Raw genomic sequence first — 11,549 nt, 5'->3', positions numbered from 1 at the left:
CTGAGTGAATTCACAACAAACAAGGTCCAGTCCTATTTTATAGTCACTTTATCAAATCTGTGCTCTCTTCACTTTTTCTTAGTAAACTCTATATGGGAGGTTTGACTCACCACGGCAATCCCCTAGAAGATATGCCTCTTTCTTGTGTTTGAATGTTTATATGTTACATCTGTGATATCTGACCATTTATAAACAAAAAATTAAAAATTTATACAAGATTCACTCCATATTTGCAGACTTTGCATTTAATCTGGTTGCACATTCCTCTTTTCATTCTACATGTATCATAATAACAATATTTCAAGTTATAAACAAGTAAAATTCCCAATATAACATCTATAAAATGAAATGAAGAACTTTATCAATATAAATTATTTTTTTTCATTACTAAGGATTTATAAGGATTATGAGTGAGAAAAAAGAAGTTAGAATGTCCAAACAATAATAACTTCCCTTCTACATAATTAATCTTATATTTCATCAGCACAACCTCCCCAAATGTGGTAAATATTGGGAAATTTGAGGGCTCTTCAAAGCATGCATAATAAATATATATTTTCCTAATGGCTCCTCCCCTCACAACTTTTTCATTTGCTGTATTACACAAACCACCAAAAATGAAATTTTTGTCACAATTATATAGAAAAATAATGGCAATTATGTATTGTACATACAAATACATACACAGGCCTCTTTTTTTCAAAGTGTCAACATTTTGAGGTTGTGTAATAATGCAGCCTTGGGGTTCCCATAGAAACACGTTTCATTTCCTAGGTGACAGGGATAGTATGTCGTCAGCATTGAACTAACTATCTCCAATAGAAACATACTGAAATTCTTTCCAGCATCATTGCCCTAAAATAACCACCTTAACCCAATTAGCTGTTATAACTTGATTGAAGTTTTGAAAGTTACATTTGGTATTATATCCCATGTGCACAACAATTAATGGTTGGATTAAAAAGTAATATATAACACTGGGTTTTTACATTAGACAATGTGCAATGTAGTAGTTAAGGCATCATCTGGAAACTAGGAAACTGGGAGTTCAAGTCCACCTTGGGTACAAAGCCAGTTGGGTGACCTTAGGCCAGTCATTTTCTCTCAGCCCTAGAAAACAGGCAATGGCAAGTCACTTCAAAAAAAAAACCATGCATGGAAAACTGCAGGGGCTTGTCTAGGCAGTCTCTAAGAATCAGACATAAGTGAACAGAAGGGGGAAAAAAGTGCAATAAAATGTCATCTTTGTTATTATATTTAAAAACATATAGATAACCAGCTACCAATAGTTTCAAAATATACATATAAATAAAAGGAAATAATAAAATAAAATAAAATAAAACATAAAATAAAGTAAAATAAAAAATAATGAAATAAAATATAATAATAAAATTCTATATTCCTGGCAGGAATAGCCAACACTCCAGAAGATAGGTTTAAGATACAGAAGGATATTGACAATCAAGACTATTGGGCTCTATCTAACAAAATGAAATTCAATGGTGAAAAGAGTAAAGGTCTACATTTAGAAAAGAAAAACGAAATGCACAGGTACAGCACAGGTGGTATCTTGCTCAACGGTAGTAACTGTGAGAGGGATCTTAGAGTCCTAGTGAACAACCATTTAAATATGAGCCAGCAGTGTGCAGCAGCTGCCAAAAAAGTCAACACAGTTCTAGGTTGCATAAACAGAGGGATAGAATCAAGATCACGTGAAGTGTTAATACCACTTTATAATGCCTTGGTAAGGCCACAATTGGAATGCTGCATTCCGTTTTGGTCGCCACGATGTAAAAAAATAATTTGGAGATGGCGAACCTATGGTATGCATGCCACTGGTGGCACATGGAGGGCATGCGAGGCGTTGCCCTGTCAGCTGGCCAGCACATATGCACAGCTGACTTCAGCCTTTTTTTTAGGCCATTTTTCTCCCTCCCCAGACTCCAGAGGCTTTATAGGAGCCTGGAAAGGGTGAAAAAAAACCTCCCCCCCCCCCGAGGCCCTCCAGAGGCTTCAGGAGCTTCCCTGAAGCCTCTGGAGCGCAAAAAAAAAAATGGCCCTACAAGCAAACACCCCCCCCCCAAAAAAAAACTTTTTTAATGGCAAAGGTGCCCCCTTAATATTTGGCAGATGGTTTGGGCTCCAATAGGCATAGCAAATGATATGCAATGAAGGGAAAATTTCTTTGTCTTTACATTATTTTAAGATATTGTCAACATATTTTTGGGTTCAGTTGAAAGAAGGTACTGTTGTTTTATATATATTCTAGCAGGAAAAAAGAACATAAGTAATCAAGGGTTTTATATACAATCACCAGTGTTTTGTATTTACTCAAAGGGGAAAATATACCTTGATAGCCAATGTATTTATTTTACTATGGGCATGATTCAGTTTTTTTCAGATTAACCAGAGACAATCCAGTTTGCCAGTATCACTACAAACTCGTGTTTCCAAACTTAAAACAGCCTTCCTGGATGGATTACATTGCACTTTAGAGGTGACCCGTATATATGCATTGCCATTTCAAGTTGTGTCTTCTTCTAGACAGAGAAGCAATTAAAGAAATTCCAGTACAGTATCATAATTTTGGCTAGCAACAGTGACAGACTTTATGGATAAATTCCATCTGTGCCTACAAATTCAGGGCCAGAGTAGACAAAATAGCAAGTGACCCAAGACTCCATTTCTCGCTGATTTAAGTTTTTTTTTAAATCCACTGAGGAAAACAAAACCAGGGATGCACCAATGGGAGATTGGTATATTTCAAATGTCTAAGTTATGCAATTTCCCTATCAGGGAAGACTATCAGTATATTTTACAACAGCAATTGAATTCTTTCTGCAATCATGCAGTTTTTATTATTTAGGATTTCAATCATGGGGAAACTGTAAAAGCATTCAACTGAATGTGCTTCTCTTGCTCTCTAGCTATTCCCACATGGACAGTATATTCCCACATGGATTAGGGAGTGCTGTTTGCTAGACAATGCCTCTGTAGATACACTTGAAAAATGTCTGGGATTTGTGGTGATGCTGGAGATGAATTTTACCAATGAAGACAAGTGCCAATATAATATATTATTGGTTAAGGAACAAGGCTTACATCTGGCAGATCTGTAACCCTAACCACAGAAGGTTACTGATGATTAGCTATTAACTCTTTCTCCCTTCCCCTCCAATTTATCTCAAACGATGGTTGTTGAAAGGAAAAAGTAAATGTGGGGGTGTTATGCACCCTATTTTGAGTTCCTGAAAGAATGGTATAATGGGGCTCAAATAATTTCTGGTTTGAATTTCACATGTAAACTGTTTGGCTGTTTAATCCTCTTTGGTGAGAAACTCTGATTGCAACTTTCCCACACTCCTTAAAATAAACTGAACACAGGCAAGGCATCTGCAGAGGGGGACTCCAGTGGGGACAATGACATATCAATGCACATAACATTATCCTGACTTGTATTGCATTCCTGAATGCATGTGGTGGTGTTATGCCCGTCCTAAGGAATGTATAATTTTGAATGAAAATATTTTTGAAAAGTATCATCTTACTATATGTTTCTTCTACAGAGTTCATTTTACCTCTCCCAGTTTATCTTTACCAGAAACCTATGTTATAGTTTAAGGCTACCCAGTGAGCCAAGGTGACTGGAAGATTTGTGATCTAGAAAGTTTTGAACTTGCAACTTCTGGTGTCTGACATTGTTCGATAATCCAACTGTCCAATGAATATTGCAGATTTTTTCTCCTTTTACAAATCTGTAATCCCTTGCTTTGGGGTAGAATCAAGGCGACTGAATGGAGCTGAGCATTTACTGGCCAAATGCCTTCCCTGATGCCTATGTGGAGTTTGCAGCACATATTTACTCTTTGTGTCCTATTAGAGAAACATCTGTCACATAAATATTGCAAAATAACTGCAGGAATATAACTCTGTGTTCCAGTCTCCAATATAGAGCTTGAGTACTAGTTGCTGCTTTAGTTCAATGGTCACTTCCTTGTTGCCTTGATGGGAACATTTTTTTTACTCCCCAGATTAATAAAGAATAAAATTAAAAGTACTCAGAGACTTAGCTTTATCAATTTTGTGGGAAAAGTACACTTTAATAAGATTTGGAGCTTTCTAGGTCAATGAGACTTAGAATTCTCTCTGTTAAAAGTAGCAGATAACAACATATTTAACTTTGTGTGTTCCTTTAGGGAACCGGCCAGAGATCTGGATACTCAAGAGAAATTACTGCATGGAGAAAAGCAACCTAGAAGTAAGGAGAAATTTCCTAACAGTGAGAACAATTAACCAGTGGAACAGCTTGGTTTCAGAGGTTGTGGGTATTCCATCACTAGAGGCTTTTACCAAGAGACTGAACAACCACTTGTCTGGAATGGTATAGGGCAGTGATGGCGAACCTTTTCCACACCGGGTGCCCAAAATTGAACATGCGTGCATGCGCGTGTATTTGCGCACACCAGAGCGCCAGAAAAGACCAGCTGGCCAGTGCACACATGCCTGGTTTTTTGGCTGTTTTCTGGGCCAAAACAGATCTTTAAAAACGCCCTGAAAATGGTCCAAAAAACCATCAGAAAAGGCTCGAAAACGGCCTGGCAGAGACCAACTAGAGATGGCGCACGTGCTCACAGATAGGGCTCTGCATACCACCTCTGGCATAGGTGCCATTGGTTTGCCATCACGGGTATAGGGTCTCCTGCTTGAGCAGGGCATTGAACTAGAAGACCTCTAAGGGCCCTTCCACCTCTGTTATTCTGTCATTCTAAGTGAAAATATTTAGCATGATCATGTCTTATTCTTCTTATGTGGCACCACTGGCTAATTTTGAAATATCTTTATATGTGACTGGAAGGAAATGGAACTGATGAGAAAGTCCACTTTGGCCAACATCCATATCATGAACTATTGCCCCATAAAGTGAACAGTAGACATTTAAGGCAGACAAAAATAGAGCTGCATATTGGGCTGCAAAATTTCAGATGACCCTCAGCGGGTTGCAGAGTAATGCCAAAAAGCTACTGCTGTTATTTAGATACAGATTTCTCCCAGATACAGAGGCCCTACAAAACATTTAACCTGATACAAATCAGCTTCATGTTTTTTAAAAAAAACATTGCAGAAATGTGAAGGAAAGGGTTTCATTTTAATTATGCAGAAATGATACATTTTGCACTGAGAGAATCTAATTGACTTTTGGCCAAGTTCTGAAATGCATCATCTAAACCAGGGATGTCAAACTCGCATTGTCATGGTGGCGTCACATGACGTATCATGACTTTTTCCCACTTCGCTAAACTAGGTATGGGTGTGGCCAGCGCCTGATGCATCTGGCCTGCGGGCCAAGAGTTTGACACCCCTGAGCTAAACTGTGTCAGCCTTTTCACTAGATATGATCAGCAACACAGTAACAATAGCAATAGCAATAGCAGTTAGACTTATACACCGCTTCATAGGGCTTTCAGCCCTCTCTAAGCGGTTTACAGAGTCAGCATATTGCCCCCAACAACAATCCAGGTCCTCATTTTAACCACCTCGGAAGGATGGAAGGCTGAGTCAACCCTGAGCCGGTGAGATTTGAACAGCCGAACTGCAGAACTGCAGTCAGCTGAAGTAGCCTGCAGTGCTGCATTTAACCACTGCGCCACCTCGGCTCTTCCCAGTAAAAGCTGGGAAGTCTTTGTTGCTCTGTGGAACAGCCTAAATAGGAATGAAGTTGTTCAGAGTCTTTTTTAGATCTGCTATTCACATGGAAATTGAGCTGTAGGATGTTAATTTGGTTTAGTGAGAATTGTGATTTCATTTTACCAAACTATGATTTACAAATCACAATGAATCCGACTAAAAGCAAAATGAACAACTCATATTATGGCTTCACATTATGTGTGAAGCAAGCCAACCCTACAGTGGCTCATTGATGCATGCCTCCCATTGTCAACAAGTAACCTGTAAGCATTTATAGACATCAATGAGTATCAGAATCCCAGCATTTAAAAATGGCACAATAATTAATGGTTCTTGATAGGACTACATATGTGCCTTGTGGCGGTGTTAACCATTGCTATGGGAACATTAATTTGGGAATATATAATTAAATCGCAAGAGAAAAATACATCTTTGCAGATTGTGCTGAAAAAGTCTGCGCTCAATTTGCAATCTGCTGATCCATAAGTGTAAAATCTGCAAACCTGGTAAAACGCAAAAGCTGGATGAAATGTACCAGATATGATATCTTACTAATCCTGGTTGTGCGCACATATTTACAATCTCTCTGGCAGCCTCTAGCAGTACTAATAAGCAGAATTTTCTCAAGGAGAAAGAGAGGCCTATATAGTGTTCATATATGCTGATATTTTATTGCAACAGAATGCAGATTTGGTATTGGCATTTGTTTTTATTAAATTTGATTCCAAATATTAAGTTGTCATTACATGGTTCTAAATTCCTTGATGTAGACAACTTAGATACATTATAAATAGTATTTTTCCTTTACCATCACCCATTTTATTTGCAAGATAATCCAGCCTTACATTTACAAACCCTCATAGGGCTTTCCCATTCATTTTACAGCTTCAGCAAAGGGCCTGAATAATACAGTGAATAGACGCACAAATCACTTAATCACATATTATGACATCCTCCTCTTTCATTGATCCAACTAAATTTTATAAGATAGAACATGCTTAGAGAAAGCTAAACCAATCCCTTGGATTAAAGCAGTTGAGAAAGGTTTAGCATGGGTGTCAAACTTGATTGCATCACGTGATGATCTTTGCCTTTGCAGAGCTGGGGTGTCCATGGCCTGAGTGTGATGCATCCAGCCCGCAGATACTGGCGCTTTTCATATAAAAGGCCCAGTGAAATTAGAATGCAATGCAAATTCTGACTAAACAGTAATACATGGACAAACACACAAAACAGAGTTCCGGTACAAACCGACAGAATACAACCTCTAGGTTAAAGTTATAAGCTAGCTATGCATTCTTTTCCAAAAGAAGGATCATTTGATAATGGTTCTCATTCTATTTGGACAGATGCTTTAACAGAATAAGAGAGTTGGAAGGGACCTTGGAGGCCATCTAGTCCAACCCCCTCCTCAGGTAGGAAACTCGATACCATTTCAGACAAGTGGTTGTCCAATCTCTTCTTAAAAACCCACAGCAATGGAGCACCCACAACTTCTGAAGGCAAGCCATTCCACCAATTGATTGCTCTCACTGTTAGGAAATTTCTGGGTTGGTTCACCCCCTTGATTATTTTCCATCCATTACTTCTTGTTCTACCTTCGGGTGCTTTGGAGAATAGGTTGACCCTCCTCTTCTTTGTGGCAGCCCCTTAGATATTGGTACACTGCTATCATATCACCTATAGTCCTTCTTTTTATTAAACTATACATACCCAATTCCCTTCAATAGTTCTTCATGTTTTAGCCTCCAGTCCCCTAATCATCTTTGTAGCTCTTCTCTGACTTTTTCTATATCATGGATACCCCTTTAAGCATTATCATCAAATTATTAATTCTCATTAATATATCTATGAAACATCTAAGGCCACTTCTTAGGAGACCTGGCCTGATTTTCACATTTCATCACATGCAGCCAAGATTGTAGCCATCCCGTATGAGCATTTCCATGCAGGGCTAATCCAGTTTAACATTGTGTTTTCACTATGTTCTTAGTTCTAACAGCACTTATTGTTTAATAAAATTGTACTTTGATGTTATATTTGACAGCCTTGGACAATTCTGTTGTGAAGTGTTGTTTATTATATAGCACTGTAGAGTAATGAATGAGTATGAAGTAATGGCATAATAAAAATAATGTATACATAAAGCAGTAACTTGGCAGAAACCTGGGCTGTTTATTAATACATTACATACACTGATGTTCACTGCACACTTTGGCAACATTCAATACCTTGTTTCTTCGATCCACAAGCACCACAGAGAAAGGAAAAACTAAGAAATGGAGATCCACTTTTTTCTATCCTTTTACAAGGAAAGCTTTTGAAAGTGTAAAACTGACAGCACTTAAATATTTCCTAGATGGAATGAGGAGGAGGCCAGGCATTTCCCCTTCACATTAGGAAAACTTAGAACTGCATATAATAGGTGGCCTATCTTACCTGAGAAGAAAGTGGAATTGGATTGTTATGGGATGAAATCCTTGAAACGTTTGTCTGTGAAGGTTTTAGAGGGTCCATCTTCCCAAAACTGACATCACTATTGTAGATCTGCATTGTTAGTGTCATTATTAGGATTCTTTCAGACTGAAATATTTCTTCTCTAGTCATAGCAGGTTCATTACGCATGCATAAATAATAATAACAGTCTGACCAAGTACAACTTCCATAACTCCAATTATCCAATTAACTGAGAGTCAAAGAATCGCAACGTACAGTAATCTCATTTGATGAAAGGGGAAAGGTGGACCTTATTGTCTCACATTATTTTTTATCATAACTGCTGAACTACTGGTTTATTATCCCAAATGCTGATAAGGGCAGACCTCAGCATATGCCAACAATGTAGTACTATGCAGAGGGCAAAAGAATGAAAGGAGGGGTGGGGGGGGATCTGTATTGGAGCATCGGGTGCTTTCTAGATTCCAGTGCAGGGTAGTTTGGTCTAACTTTCCCCAAAGTGGAATACTGCAGTTGTATTTTATTTTAATTCTCATCATTCCCAGCTGGATAGTCTTTTCCAAAACTTTAAAAAATGGTTAAGAATGCCTGCTACATGCTGCATAATTATTCTAGGCAACCTCCATGGTAGATTATGGGTGCACAACATATAGCCCTCCAATGATGCTTAATTATATCCCTCAATCTCCCTTATGCTGACTAGAGCTCTTGAAAATTGTGATTTAGAAACACTGGGAAGGCCAAAATACATACTGTGACATCATCTGAATTGTTTTCCATGATGCATAATAGCATTCTTCTACCCTGTAAAAATAAATATGTAAATTGCAATCATTGGCCAATCACAAACAATAGTTCCTCTGCAAATTCAAACTTCGAAAGTATTTTGCAATTTATTTCTTTACTACTGATACGTCTTAATTTTTAGAGTTCATGATAAATATTGATAATGTTCATTCTGACATTGGGCCCTCCCAAATTAATATATCTCTAAGGTTTTCATTTCCTTTTTCTGGGTCTTTTGGAAGCTTCCTAATAGTTGCGGATGAATCTAATATTTAATGTATGGGTATGCAGGTAGTCCTTGATGTACAACCATAATTGAGCCCCAAATTTCTGTCTCTGAGACATTTGTCAAGTGAGTTTTGCCCCATTTTACAACCTTTCTTGCCATAGTTCTTATGTGAATCGCTGCACTTGTTAACTTAGTAACACAGTTGTTAAGTGAATCTGGCTTCCCCATTGACTTTGCTTGTCAGAAGGTTGCAAAAGGTGATCACATGACCCTGGGACACTGCAACCGTCATAAATATGAGTCAGTTGCCAAGTATCTGAATTTTGATCACATGACCATGGGCATGCTGCAATGGTCAGAAATGTGAAAACAGACCTAAGTCACTTTTTTCAGTGATGTTGTAACTTTGAATGGTCATTAATGAACTATTGTAAGTCAAGGACTTACAACATTCAACAGTATTCAATTTAGGTAATATTATTTTGTTATATGACCCTGCTCACTTTATTCCTTTGATCTACTAGGAGTTCTGGGACTTCCGGGAAGTCTGTTTTTCGCGCTCCTACAGCCCCTGCACAGGGCCTACACTTACCTGGCATCCAAAACGGGGCAGATGGAGACTCCTAGGAGGGGAGGGGAGGATGGGGCCAGCCAGCCCTTGTAACTACCGGTTCAGTGAACCAGATATAAAATTAGCATCCTGTTTGCCCGAAACTAAGCTTCCTGAATCCCATCCCTGGATGCATAGTGAAGATGAGTTTAGAAGACACAAGCTGGAAACATACCTGTTAGTCCTGCTCTTAGCCTCCTGAAGTTCATGCAAAGATCTGGAAAACAAGATTGTTCTCAAAGTACAATTACAATCTATATTGTAAAATATAGAGCCCCATCTGTAGGAGAACTCTATTTTAACATTAAAATAGAGAGTATTTTAATGTTAAGTATAAAAGAAAGAGCAATTTGAACTCATCATTAATTACTCAAAATCATTCTAATTTTTTAAGAACAATTATCTATCCCTGGTTCAAAAGATTGGAGAATCTGCTTCTCCGGAAGTTACATCTTTCAGAAGTCATCTTAGTTTACTCTAAATTAAATAAACCTTTATGAAATACAGTGTGTTGATAATTAGTTCCTTAATGGACCAATAGAGGGCAATAATAATCATATTGAAAACTTGTTAAAGTTTTATATTATATTTATAATATAATCACATAAAAGAATATCGAAAATGTTGTTTGGGTTGACTATTCTTTTTAAAGGCAAAGATGGGTGGAATGTAACTTTAATAAATCAATAAAAAAAATTTTTTTTAATATTTAAAAATACCCCAAAGCATCCCACAAATGAAAATTCACAGAAAATTAGAAAGTCATATTATTTGGTTTCACTTCTCTACCAGAGGTGGGTTGCTCCTGGTTCAGCCCAGATCAGGCGAACTGGTAGTGGCAGTGGTGGGAGGTTCCACCCATCCACCTGGACACTTCTGCATGTAACTGGAATGGGAACCTCTATCGCCAAGCAGTTGTGGTCATTAAGTGAATCGTACCTGATTTTACAACCCATTTTCCTACTGTTATTAAGCAAATCACTATGGTCGCTAAAGTTCTTGAATCCAGCTTCCCCAATTGACTTTGCTTGTTGGAAGCTCCCTGAGAAGGTGGCCAATGACAAACACACAACCTTGGGATGCTGCCACCTCCACAAATACATGCTACTTGCCAAATGCCTGGTTTTTTTATCATGTGGCTGTGTTGATATTGCAATGTTCATAAGTGCAAGGATCAATTATAAGTCAGGTTTTTTAGGTGAATAGTTATTAAACAAATGGTCATAAGTCAAGCACTGCTTTTAGTCATTTTATTTCCCTGTATTGTAACAACCCTAAAAATGAAGAGAGAAAAGCTATATATAAATTATCTTAAATTTCTTGAAAGCAAATAATGGAATACATACATTTTCTCATAGAGAAAAATCAATATAAATAAATAATGCAAATCATCAAACTTTCCATATTGTTACAGAGGAATTTCCTGAGGAACAGATATGTAAAGTGCAAAACACATGAGATCTGAGAAATTATTTTTCATTAAGCTGTGCGCTCTCAAGATGGGTGAAGAGTGCTTTAATTCCATTTTCAGCAAGAAGCAAATAATGGGGATATGTGAATCTGTACTGGGGAACCTTAGAAGGAGTTTGGACTAAAATGTAAACTAGAACACGTTTTATCAATGAGTTGGTAACACAGTCTCCCCCACCCCTTTTTTTTTTTTTTTTTTTTTTTGAGGTAAAGAAGAACTTGGTTCATCGCTCTTAAAATTAGCAGCTTTTGAAAAGAGGGTGGCAGAACATTGAATGGGACTGTAAGTTTTTTTGCCCTGAACCTGGCTAA

The 11,549-nt window shown here is 37.7% G+C and overlaps 1 long non-coding RNA gene across 1 annotated transcript; it reads right to left on the bottom strand.

Annotated features, from left to right (window-relative positions):
- Nucleotides 1-321: 321 nt before the first annotated feature.
- Nucleotides 322-10,316, bottom strand: LOC148045025 (uncharacterized). The gene is made up of 3 exons (XR_015697007.1): nucleotides 9,943-10,316; nucleotides 8,896-8,946; nucleotides 322-1,110 (listed from the first exon to the last, which is right to left on the bottom strand). It is a non-coding gene; the product is annotated as an uncharacterized LOC148045025 (long non-coding RNA).
- Between the last annotated feature and the right edge of the window lie 1,233 nt (nucleotides 10,317-11,549).

The sequence above is a fragment of the Thamnophis sirtalis genome, unplaced genomic scaffold (genome assembly GCF_051295495.1).
Source record: "Thamnophis sirtalis isolate CommonGarterSnake01/CBP01778 unplaced genomic scaffold, rThaSir2_p1.2 scaffold_6, whole genome shotgun sequence".
Taxonomy (NCBI): Eukaryota; Metazoa; Chordata; class Lepidosauria; order Squamata; family Natricidae; genus Thamnophis; species Thamnophis sirtalis.
Note: the sequence above shows the minus strand (reverse complement) of the source record. Positions and strands in the feature narration are given on the sequence as shown.